General features: G+C 37.6%; 1 long non-coding RNA gene across 1 annotated transcript in view; it reads right to left on the bottom strand.

Annotated features, from left to right (window-relative positions):
• The window catches only part of LOC114875391, a 45468-nt gene that overhangs the window by 24963 nt on the left and 7220 nt on the right, over positions 1-13285 (bottom strand). The window lies entirely within an intron of this gene.

Raw genomic sequence — 13285 nt, 5'->3', positions numbered from 1 at the left:
TTTCATAAAAATAAATAAATTGTATAACGTAATCGACTGATATAATTCACAAGAAAAAAAAAAGAAAAAATGAGGATGAATAACGTAGATATATTAACACCACGTACAACCGACGACACGTGAACACAAAATACATCGTCAGTCGATTTACGCAAGCGTTCTTATCGTGAATCATTTTTTTTTCCACCTGATCGAGATCATCAGCTAATCAGATTACGTGGACATATATCGGAACATTTTTACTCATTTCGAAAAAAAGCACTAATCAATCAACGATTCCGTATCTGTATTGTTTGTCAAATTATCACGATCGTTACCAAATCGTGGGTTAATTTGTCGTAAAAATAATTCCACGTTTCCATTTCTCTTAGAGGGAGAACTACTAAAATTCGAATTTAACAAAATACCCTGATATAAAAATATAAATATAAAGGAAAGTTATTTTACTAAAATTCAAGTTTCCATTTCTCTTAGAGGAAGAACTACTAAAATTCGAATTTAACAAAATACCCTGATATAGAAATATAAATATAAAGGAAAGTTATCAAGTTTCCATTTCTCTTAGAGGGAGAACTACTAAAATTCGAATTTAACAAAATACCCTGATATAGAAATATAAATATAAAGGAAAGTTATCAAGTTTCCATTTCTCTTAGAGGGAGAACTACTAAAATTCGAATTTAACAAAATACCCTGATGTAGAAATATAAATATAAAGGAAAGTTATCAAGTTTCCATTTCTCTTAGAGGAAGGAGAACTGCTAAAATTCGAATTTAACAAAATACCCTGATATAGAAATATAAATATAAAGGAAAGTTATCAAGTTTCCATTTCTCTTAGAGGGAGAACTACTAAAATTCGAATTTAACAAAATACCCTGATATAGAAATATAAATATAAAGGAAAGTTATCAAGTTTCCATTTCTCTTAGAGGGAGAACTACTAAAATTCGAATTTAACAAAATACCCCGATATAAAAATATAAATATAAAGGAAAGTTATTTTACTAATATTCAAGTTTTCGAATGACCAGATAAGTTTCATTTATATACCGTAGTAATTCATGGTGTATCTTTGTCCCTATCCGTCGATCCCTTTCTCGTGGCTAGTTATCTTCCCCGAGGTAACGAGAGAGATGACGTAGCGAAGTAAATGGAGTGGACAGCGGGCAGCATATGCTTTGTGCCGGTCCTTGTATAAAACGAAACCACCCCTGGACGAATATTCTGGTGAACGCGAAACGTCGGTGCGTCGAACCGGAAGCGCGAGATAACATTCAGCACCGGTGCTAAGCTGGCCATGATTTATATGACCAGCCGTAATCTACTGAGATTTCGACTCGGTTACCTCGATCCACCGTAGCGAAGAAAGTGCTTGCACTTCCGGTCAGTTCACTGAACTCTCGAATCTCCCGAAAAATGAATTAGATTTTTCGAGACAATGTTTTTTAAATAACAATTCAACGTGGGAATTGTATCGATTTAAAAAGAAAATTCAAGAGTGTCTTGAAGAAAAGGAATCTCTCGAAAGAAAGAGAAAATTGTAGGGTCCGGTAACGTCACGAGGTCCCAATCAATGAAAAAAGAAAATAAATTGATAGTTTGTCGAACGACGGGACGTCCCCTAATATTTCCGAATGTAATCGAGGGGGTGTACACGCACTTCGAGAACCAAGAAGAAAGAAAGAAAAAAATAGAAAGTGGATGGACAACGAGAAAAAAGGGAAGAAAAGCGAAAAAAGTTTGACAATGCAGTTATGGGTCAGAGAGGACGGGGGTGAGTGGACGGTACCCGTGTTCAGGGGGTGTTTTATTGGCTGGTTTCCGTGGGGTAGAAATTCTGCGTAATGTATGAGATGTTTGCCTGGACTCTTTTAACCCTCTAACCTTGCATACGTTATCGTTCTGTATTTGTACATTGGTACACCCTTCTTCAAGTGTATTCAACGAATCCTTTGTATCTCTTATGATATTTTAATTAAAAAATTGCAAACAGTAATTTTCATCAAATTTTGTAAATTTTTCTAGGCAAAAATACAATGGAAGTAATTTCTTTTTTATGGTGAGGGTCTTTGTAATTAAGGAAGTCGTTAATTACTTACAGGGAATCGCGATAGTGCATCAGGAATACGCTCCATTTTTGATAACCCTTCGGGTCGTGTGATCCAGTCGAATCGCAAAGTCGATTCTATTGTCTGTGGATTGGCGTCGGAACCGGAAACGACGTTCCCTCTTTATCAACGTTTTTTAAAAGTCACAGTAGGACACGTGGCAACAATATACGGGGGTGCAAAGACACGTGACCGGAAGAAACATCCTAATTGATATCGATTCGACGACGGTGTGTGCTCTTTTTCAGCCTGTATCTTCATCGTTCGATCTTAAAATTGTTTATTTTCCATTTAAATAAATATAGTATAACAAGAGAGATATTTTTAGAATTCACTGAAGTAAGTCATTTTCCAGCTATCGAAATGATAATCCAATTAATCCTTTTTCAAGATGAACGATATTAGAGCGAAACATGCTAGAATCGCCGGAAATGCACTAAATCATGCACTTTCATGCACTGCGGCCATAATCTATGCAACTGTTGAACTCCCAGCATCAGCCTTCAAACTTCGCCAACAATGCATCAGTTTGATCTATTGCTCGTTCAGAATTCGCAATAAAACTAATCAACCGTCACCTAATTGCTATCCCACAATTTCGCACACTGTGAAACTGTTTTTCTTACATGAATTTCTTGTTTGCGAACGAAGGCGGCTTTCGGAAGGAAAAGTCCGAGCACGTGTTTGCGAAAGACGCGTGTACGAAATGGTTAAACACGCGTTAAACAAACAGAAGTTCGTTTAAACGGCAGTCAGCGAGTTGTTAGTCACAGTTAAGTGATCAAACACCGACACCCGATATCTGTGATCGCCCTCTCGATTATTATATCGAGGGGTTGAAAGCGTTCATCAACGTATTAAATTTTATTATTTGAAAGAGAAAAAGAAAAAGGAACCTAACTTGAGGAAAATATATTTTTCTAACGCTGGAACCGACACCCGATATCTGTGATCGCCCTCTCGATTATTATATGGAAGGGTTGAAAGTATTAAATTTTATTATTTAAAAGAGAAAAAGAAAAAGGAACCTACTTTGAGCAAAATATATTTTTCTAACGCTGAAATCGACAGCCGATATCTGTGATCGCCCTCTCGATTATTATATGGAAGGGTTGAAAGTATTAAATTTTATTATTTGAAAGAAAAAAGAGAAAGGAACTTAACTTGAGGAAAATATATTTTTCTAACGCTGGAACCGACACCCGATATCTGTGATCGCCCTCTCGATTATTATATGGGAGGATTGAAAGTATTAAATTTTATTATTTGAAAGAAAAAAGGAAAACATATTTTTCTAACGCTGGAAAATCGAAGAGAAATTTCAAAGGAGAAAGCTAACGTTATTATATTTCTTGCGATTCCTTCTCGAGTGCTCGTAACGAGGCTCGAGCGAAGAAATACGCTGGCACTTCCGGTGGTCGGTCGCCGTACAGGAAGAAAGGATAATCGCGAGCGTGGTCCGCAGTGAAAAACGAATTAGTTTTCCGTACGGGACTTTATTGATTAAGTAATCTTAATACATCGCTGAGCCGCAATGTACCATAAAGAGAGCGGAACCGGAAACGATCCATTCTTAGCGGGGAATATGCTTTGTCGGTGGTCGCTCGTCGCTCGGAATTTCTACTTTGATTAATCTTACCGTTCCCTCTATCTTTTCCAGCCACGGGCTTTCTATTTTTTTTTTTATCTGTCCGCAAAGAGTTATCATCTCGAGCGATGCACATTTTTTGGCAATATTCCAGTGTACCTTGTGCAATTTCAGGATTTCTCTCATTTTGAAAAAAAAAAAAGAAATTATCAATGATATCGTTCCATGAATAATTACAAGTTTCCCATAGGCTTTTTCGACCAGTTTCGAATCGGTTGTTGGACCATTCAACGTTCGTAAACTCCTTTCAAACTCCTAACAACACAATGAATCGGCGATCAGAAAGTTTTCGGGATTGAAAAACTTTCCACCGAAATTCTTTCTTACCCTCCAGTGGTCCAAGTTCGACGGACATTCAGATTTCCGTCGGACGCAACCGAGAGAATTCGGATCGAACGAACACTAAACACGCCTTTCGGAAGAAAAACTTAGAATTCCTTAATCCTTAACAGAAAACAGTAAATATAAATTCCTTAAATTGAATAAAATATGAGGGAATGGTGTAACTGGAAAAACAGATGAGTTTCGTTGAAAAAATATATCAATTTTCCCTGCTTAGGATCAGAAACGCAAGCTGCAAAAGCGATTTCCTTTTCAACCGAGATCAAGAGGGAAAAATTGTATCGGCTAAAGGAGATACGTTTTTTTCAGTCCTTTAATCTCGACTACTTTACACCATTGCAAGGGTGGCTCACCCTTAAACGTTTCCTGGTTTCGCGGGTAAATCTGCTTAAACGGGCGAGAAAGGAGCTGTTACAACTTTTTTCCCGTCCTATCCATCCTTTTCCGTCTTTGTCCAGTGATTTACGGGAGTTTGCATCTTCTATGGGTGTTGAGTATAAAAGAATGCCATTATCGTTCCAATAAATACATCAAACAGAAAAAAGAATACTAATTGTTCTAAGAATAATTAATCCCATAAAAGATCTCTCGAGTTTACAAGATAAAGACGTCTCCCAGTTTCTCAGAAACCAACACTTGTAAATCGTCCCTAATAGGAGTATCAGGATCGCGTGTGATTTAAGGCCACCGGTAATCACGATTAAAGGGCCGTGTCGAGCGGTGCGCGACGGATCACCAGTCGGAACACCCTAATTTCGCGGCTACCGGCAACCCTCCCACGCCCTATGGGGGTTATTTAGTCCCGTGACAATGGGACGAACACGCGTCCGACCCATTAACCGATAGTTACGCCGATATACGAAAATGTTTGCGAATCAACGACGACACCGTCGCGTCGCCTCGTTTCGAGCGACATCCATGCGTCGCCAACTTTCCGGACGAATTTTTGGTGCTCGTAAAAAATCACGAATGCAATGGAACCTGAGTTCCTCTCCAGATGGAATGAAATATTATAAAATCTCGTTAATTCATAAAATTATTCACGAAATATTTCTACCGAAGGTAATACAATTTCCTAAGAGTTTCAAAGGAAGGATCACGGTGGCAGAGTATTAATCCCGGCCCAAAGCTCATAGAGATTATCCTACGGGATTGCTGGCCGCTGGAAATTCATGAAAACAGGACATTCAAGCCGGGCGTTAGTGCATGCATTGATTTGCCGCTCAATTTCCTCCAAACATTTCTTCACGGGAATCTGGCTACCCAACGTACCACTGTTCGTAAGCCGACGTTTACTCGAATTGAGACACAATACCGGACTCGGTGTTCCATGAATAAGCCTGTTAAACGCGGGCAAACAGTGTATAAACGCGTGGAGTTTCATAGAAATGGAAACTGCCTGCTAAAGTAGGGTTGAACCTTATTCTCCTTGGGAATTATTGAAAATTAAGCGAATTTTTTGCCTAATGAAGAAAATTAATTATTGGCACCTGTTAAACGCGTGGAGTTTCATAGAAATGGAAAGTAGGGTTGAACCTTATTCTCCTTGGGAATTATTGAAAATTGAGCGAATTTTTTGCCTAATGAAGAAAATTAATCATTGGCACTTGTTAAACGTATGGAGTTTCATAGAAATGGAAACTGCATGTTAAAGTAGGACTGAACCTAATTCTCCTTGGGAATTATTGAAAATTAAGCGAATTTTTTGCCTAATGAAGAAAATTAATTATTGGCACTTGTTAAACGCGTGGAGTTTCATAGAAATGGAAACTGCCTGTTAAAGTAGGGTTGAACCTTATTCTCCCTGGGAATTATTGAAAATTAAACGAATTTTTTGCCTAATGAAGAAAATTAATTATTGGCACCTGTTAAACGCGTGGAGTTTCATAGAAATGGAAACTGCATGTTAAAGTAGGACTGAACCTAATTCTCCCTGGGAATTATTGAAAATTAAGCGAATTTTTTGCCTAATGAAGAAAATTAATTATTGGCACTTATTAAACGTGTGGAGTTTCATAGAAATGGAAACTGCCTGCTAAAGTAGGACTGAACCTTATTCTCCCTGGGAATTATTGAAAATTAAGCGAATATTTTGTCTAATGAAGAAAATTAATCATTGGCACTGTTAATTTTAGAAAAAAGAAAAGTGTAGTATGGTTGATATGAAATTATTCTATGTTAATTAGTGACCGAGTTAATCATTTGAAATTGAGGATAAATCGATGAAGACGATCGTCTTCAATTTCCTCTCGAGGCAGGTTCCCTTCTCGTGCGCAACGACGTTCATGTGTGCGAGGGGTGCACCGAGGGGTGGAAACAGCCCTGAATGTTCACCTGGGCAAAGGCGTGGCTTTCGCGACAGTGGTCGATAGCGAGGCTACGACCCAGCGAAGCACACCCCTATTTCAGGGGTTGTGGAGAAAAAATAAAAGGGAAGAATCAGTGGAACCAGGAGGGAAAGGGCAAAGGCTGAGGACTCTTGGTAATCGACGCTTCGACGAGGACTTTCCGACGCTTCGAATCATCGACGATAGTGATTAATTATTATCGAAAGAATTTTGAAAATCTGAAGTGGCGATTGGGGAAAATTTAAGCAGACGAGAAGAGTGAAAAAAATATAACGGAATGATATGAAAACCGCTAAAATCTTGTTGTGATGTATTTTTATGGTGGCCACATCGACTGGCTTCGATCCAACAGTGATATCGTTAATAGTCTTGCTGTCTCGATTTTCTTACAAGCAAGTCTGATACTTTTATTTTCTCGTCCCAGTTTCTACAGTGATCACAACTATTTTTAAAACGAAAGAAATTCAAGGAAAAAAATAGACGATTCGAGGCGATCAAATCGTTCCAGTCGAGAATCAACAGTTTAATATTTTTTTGAAGAATTCACTGAATCGAGAAATAGAAATTATTTATAAACCCTGACCAATGAAATGTAGAATTGATTTAGAAATTTTAGAAATAAATTTGAAAGTTTGTAGAATATTACCATTTGGAATTGTTTTAATTAAATGCACAGTTTTGTTTTTTAATTATATATTATAAAACGTCTAGAATGCAACAGGCTTGTCTTACAGAATGAATGCAGCTCCTGACTTGAGTAATTAAACGTTAAGGAGCTGCTTTCATCGAGGGTGAAACCTTTTAAGATCTCGTTCAGAAGCCGACGGTGAAAACTTCCGACGAACGTGAAACAAACTCAGACAAGATAGATAGAATCATCGTTCTATAAAGTCTCCATTTGATAATTGCCAATTATTTTGATTAGAATTCTATAGGAATGAACTAATTGATCTAGAAATAATCGATAGAATATTAACCGGATATTTGGAATTGAGTTCTTTCATAAGGATCCAAGCTAAACACATCGTGTCAGCGTTATACTGGTAAAGTGCTAGTTGGTGTTACCGGAAGCGACGTAATAGCCAACATGGAAGTTCGTCCTATATCCATCCATTGTCTTGAAACTAGCGGACACGGTGCTAACCATCATTTCCTCTTCTCAGAGAAATTTCACTTTTTCCAATTCCATTCACGAATTAATTTGATTAACTCCTGAAGGAACCCTTAATTACATTAAGATTCAATTGCAATCTAAATGAATCTAAATTAGTAAAAATTTCCAAAAGATCATAAGTATTTTCAGGACCCTATCACAATCAAAGTCAAAAGAAAAATGATACTTTTTCCAATTCCATTCACGAATTAATTTGATTAACTCCTGAAGGAACCCTTAATTACATTAAGATTCAATTGCAATCTAAATGAATCTAAATTAGTAAAAATTTCCAAAAGATCATAAGTATTTTCAGGACCCTATCACAATCAAAGTCAAAAGAAAAATGAAACTTTTGCTAATTCCATTCACGAATTAATTTGATTAACTTCTGAAGAAACCCTTAATTGCATTAGGATTCAATTGCAATCTAAATGAATCTAAATTAGTAAAAATTTCCAAAAGATCATAAGTATTTTCAGGACCCTATCACAATCAAAGTCAAAAGAAAAATGAAACTTTTGCTAATTCCATTCACGAATTAATTTGATTAACTCCTAATGGAACCCTTAATTGCATTAAGATTCTATTGCAATCTAAATGGTTCTAAGTTAATAAAAATTTCCTAAACCTGAATTTTCCAAAAGATCATAAATATTTTCAGCACCCTATCACAATCAAAGTCAAAAGAAAAATGAAACTTATTCCAATTCCATTCACGAATTAATTTGATTAACTCCTGATGGAACCCTTAATTGCAGAATGTAAATTAGTAAAAATTTCCTAAACCTGAATTCTCCAAAATATCATAAATATTTTCAACACTCTATCACATTCAAAATAAATAAATAAAAAAAAAAATGAAACTTCACCCAACTTCCCCTATTTTCTATCAGTGACTTCTACATCCTCTCGATAGTCAGGTAAAAATCGACATCCTTTTTCACGGAAGAGGCGTGCACGTCACTGGCACACGGCTACAAACGACCCCTAACATGACCACAATTACATGCCTCAGCTATGGTCCATGGTAGGCGCGACAATTGGCCGGATGTTTCCCCATTGTGATAGGCGGTATGCCCTATGGCATTGTCCACGGTTATGGGAAGAGAGAGGGTGCATCCTGAAAAGCGGCGATTTCGAAGGAAATGCCATTTAAACGCGGAAAATTTCGGCATTGTCGGTTACGTTGGTTCTGTAATAAAATTACCACCACGATCGATGGGTCGGTGTTCGTTTAAGAGATGAAATATCAGTGAGACTTCAAGTTCAGCAAATGGAACGAAGAAAAGGGGGAGGGGGATGCAAGCTACCCTATAATTCACCCTCGCTATCCGATAACGTGACACGATTTTAAAGAGGGATTTTAAAGGCAAATTTAAATAGCGGTTCACCGTGATTTCCGTACGATCCGATCTTAATTTTCCGGCTACGAAAGAGAATCATACGGTCGAGCGAGCAGCAAATCGACAACAACCGGTTTTATGTTTTCATTTGGAAAAGTGCACCCCTGTCGTTCACCCCAGAGTCGTATCGGATTTTATCGATGTCTCCCTCCGAACGATTTTCCTTCCTCATCGAAAACAAAGACACCGGAAACCCCCTTGAAATGAATATTACAATTGTATCCTATTAATTTTCTGAATTCTTTTTTTGGAATTCCAACTCGAAATCCTGGAGCACTATTTCGAAACAGGAAGCTGTGTACTTAGGACAATTCCATCGCTCTGCTCCTCTCCAGGACCCTTCTCGAAGGGGCAAAAGTCAGGATGGACGATAAATCAAAAATCGTTGGCCAGCTGGTGAATGTTGCGAGGCCGGTTGCGTGTCGTCGGCATTGTCACCGGTATGGTCGTTTAAATCCATTTAAAGCGTCGTAATGGTGCGACGTGTCTAGGGGGGTTAGAAAAAGGGAGGATCCTTAGGTAGCGATTTCTACGAGTACAAGAGAGAAAAAGGGCGATTCCTGTACTGACAAGGCGTGTCCCGTGTTTCCGTCACTTTTCTCGTGCTCCTTTTTTTATTCCTAACTACCCCTCTGCTTTTCCATTTTCCAACGACAGATCGATGATCCATCGACGTTCAAGAAATTTCTCTTCATATATTTCTGAACAGACGATCGATTTTATTTGAATTTTGAAGAAATTTTAAAATGAAAAAAAAAGAAATAAGTAAATAGAAAAATTAGGGATGTTAGAGAAGAAGGGGTTCTCTACTGCATATATTTCTGATCGATCGATTTTATTTACAATTGGAAGAAATTTTAAAATGAAAAAAAAAAGAAATAAGTAGTATAGAAAAATTAGGGATGTTAGAGGAGAAGGGGTTCTCTACTGCATATATTTCTGATCGATCGATTTTATTTACAATTGGAAGAAATTTTAAAATGAAAAAAAAGAAATAAGTAATATAGAAAAATTAGGGATGTTAGAGGAGAAGAGGGTTTTAGAGGTGTGTTCTTTACTGCAGTCAGTTCGGCCACCCTTTTAGCTTACGGGTCGAGCACACACCCCCGAAACGTCAAAGGCTAATTGATATAAACGCAGCGAGTAATATACTTGTCATAGAGGCGAGACCCGAAATGGATAGAAAGGGAGAGAGAATGAGTGTTGGCTGAGGCTTATAAGCCTGGATTACGTTACGAGATATTAGAATCAGAGGTTCGATGTTGAACGATCGTCGTTAACATATGAATGAAGAGATTCAAATCTTTATTGGACAAGGCAAAGGAAATTTCGACAATTTTTTAAACACTGTATGAAATTTAATCATTCTTTCTGTCTTTATTAACATACTACTCTGCTATAGTTGAAAGGTAGATTCATCGATTAGGAAAGATATACAAAGTCATCGGAAATAACGCGAAACGACAACGATAGCAAAATTGAAGGAAAGCCCTAAATGAGACAGGAAAAGAGGGTTGAAAGGGATATTAAGGCAAATATATCGTTGACAGTCAGAATCTGTTTCCTTGATACGTAAAAATAATTTGGATAAATAATTGATGTAACCTTGTAATCCTAAGATTCACCCCTTTTCCTTGCACCCTTCGGTGTAACAAAGATTTAGGAAAGGTTCGTGGAACGAGTGATGATTCGACAGCGGTCGATTTAAAAAGCCTCGTTAACCGAGCATTGTCCCATGCCCGTGATCGCACGCACCGTTTTTATCGAGCATTTAATTAAAGCTCATCAATCTTTATTAGCCGAGTACGAGGCGTTCATATCGACAACGGTGATTCGGTGACGTTTCCACCCCATTCGCACCCCTGTTACAGCCATGAATACGTTTATGGGAAGGGAGAGAGTTTCGAACCCCCTGTCAAGCCTTCGAAACTCGCCTAAGACAATATCCGCTTTCCTCGTTCCGCTCGTACCCTCCCGAGGATTATCCTGTCGACGATCGTTGTTCCTGTTATTTGACGACATTATTCCGTGGGTCAGAAACGAAAACGATACTCGATATTTTTTAATTATTCGAAGGATACTTATTTGAATATTTAAAGAAGATAGGCAGCGACACCTTCTTTTCGAAAGGTGTCAACCGACATATTAAGGTCGATTTGGAAGAATGGATAGAAAGGTGCGAGTGACTCGCGTCCTTTTGTTACGAGGCATCTGCCCATTGACAATGGTAATGGGCGTGAAATTTTCGGGAATCTTTGTTGGTCCTAAAGTCGAATGGATCGTTGACAAATTCTGTTTTATGGTAGCCAAGACGACCAGCTGGTCGAAAATTATATTCTTCAAAGACACCTTTGGTACCTTGGAATGATTTAAACGTTTGTTAAATTTTTAATCGTGTAAAAATAATTTCCAAAGGTGATGGTAAAAAATATAGAAAATGAAACTGAAGAATAATCTAAAATTAAATTTAAATTGTCTAAGGGTTGATTTTATAAAAATTCTCAGTTAGAAGAATTCTAAAAGTGAACCTTATCCCTTTACCCAAACCAACACCCTGTTTGTAATCTTGTATGGAAATAAAAAATATGTCAAATGAAACTGAAGAATAATCTAAAATTAAATTTAAATTATCCAATTGTCTAAGGGTTGATTTTACAAAAATTCTCAGTTAGAAGAATTACCCAAACCAACACCCTGTCTGTAATCTTGTATAGAAGTAGAAAATATAGAAAATGAAAGTGAAGAATAATCTAAAATTAAATTTAAATTATCCAATTGTCCAAGGGTTGATTTTACAAAAATTCTCAGTTAGAAGAATTACCCAAACCAACACCCTGTCTGTAATCTTGTATGAAAGTAAAAAATATATCAAATGAAACTGAATAATAATCTAAAATTAAATTTAAATTATCCAATTGTTGATTTTATAAAAATTCTCAGAAGAATTCAAAAAGTGAACCTTATCCCTTTACCCAAACCAACACACCCAGTGTGTAATCTTGTATGGAAAAACATATCGTTCGTGTAATCCTGCCATTAACAAGGATCCTTCTCGAGGAATGAATTTTTTCAGCTGCAGTCCAAGAAGTGGAAATCTGTAGCGATTTTGGTGTCACTATTGGCAAAGGGGGGGCGTCGTCGCGTGAAATCGTGTCTACCCAAAATATTTGTATTTTCCATGTATTGTCCATTGACGCTAGGTATTGTCGCTAGCCATGGGTGCCCTACGGTGCCTTCGAATGGCCTGTGGCCACGAAATATTCCTGAATGAGTGCGCCGAGCCGACGGTAGCCCACCCAAATCGCTTAAATATCTTTGAATGTCCGAATCTGACAAATAGTTAACAGTTGGATACCCAATGAAAAACTTCTATCCACCTAAACGCTTTGGAATACATCTAATAAGAAGAAAAGGAACTTCGATCGATAAAAATTGATCAAAGATTCTTATTCGTAGATATTTCTTAGAAATAACCTTCCTAAAAAGGCTATGAAAGTTCTGGAAGGAACATAGGTAGCTGTAATAGCGAAATAAGTTTAGAGTAGAATATAGTGATAGAAGAAGGAGTTAGGTTACTGCGCAAGAAATTCAGGAGCAGAGGTCCTGTGAGCGCATGATCCTCCTGAGGCTCATAAGGTGAGGAGAGTAGCTAATAAGGCGTATCAGTTACCAAGGAGACGAGGTCTCCTTAACGCTGAAGAAGAATGGCGGAGCGAAGTAAGAAGAGGAACCGGACGGCTTGACGCTTGGAAAACTCATAAGTTTCAATTTACCCGGGGATCAGCGTCCTCCGACGAGCTTTACAGGGTAAAGACTCTGCGCCTTATATTGATTTTCCAACATTCTCAACCTTCGCCAGAAAATTTTACAATTTTCACCAAACGAATCCTTAAATTATTATATTCGACAAACGAGAGCCGCTAATAAAATTCCTAAATCGTCTAACGGTTTAAGAAATACGGTGATTTTCTAGCACCGGAAATTAGAGATCTACGAGTACTCGAATTTCGAGTGAAACAATGATCGGTCGATCGAGCCGAGTTTGAATTTGCCGAATTATTCGAAATCGACGAACTGTTTGAAACAAAATCGAACTACTCGAATATTCGAGGTGAAAATTCATCACCCAGCAAATCGAAGTTTTACGACGGCTCGAATATTCGAGTAACTCGTTTTTATTTCAAACAGTTCGTCGATTTCGAGTAATTCGGCAAATTCAAACGCTCGACTCGGCTCGAACAATCGATTCCAGAAATTATTATATTCGACAAACGAGG

The sequence above is a fragment of the Osmia bicornis genome, chromosome 7 (genome assembly GCF_907164935.1).
Source record: "Osmia bicornis bicornis chromosome 7, iOsmBic2.1, whole genome shotgun sequence".
Taxonomy (NCBI): Eukaryota; Metazoa; Arthropoda; class Insecta; order Hymenoptera; family Megachilidae; genus Osmia; species Osmia bicornis.
The sequence above is the reverse complement of the archived record's forward strand: the minus strand, read 5'-3'. Positions and strand labels throughout refer to the sequence as shown.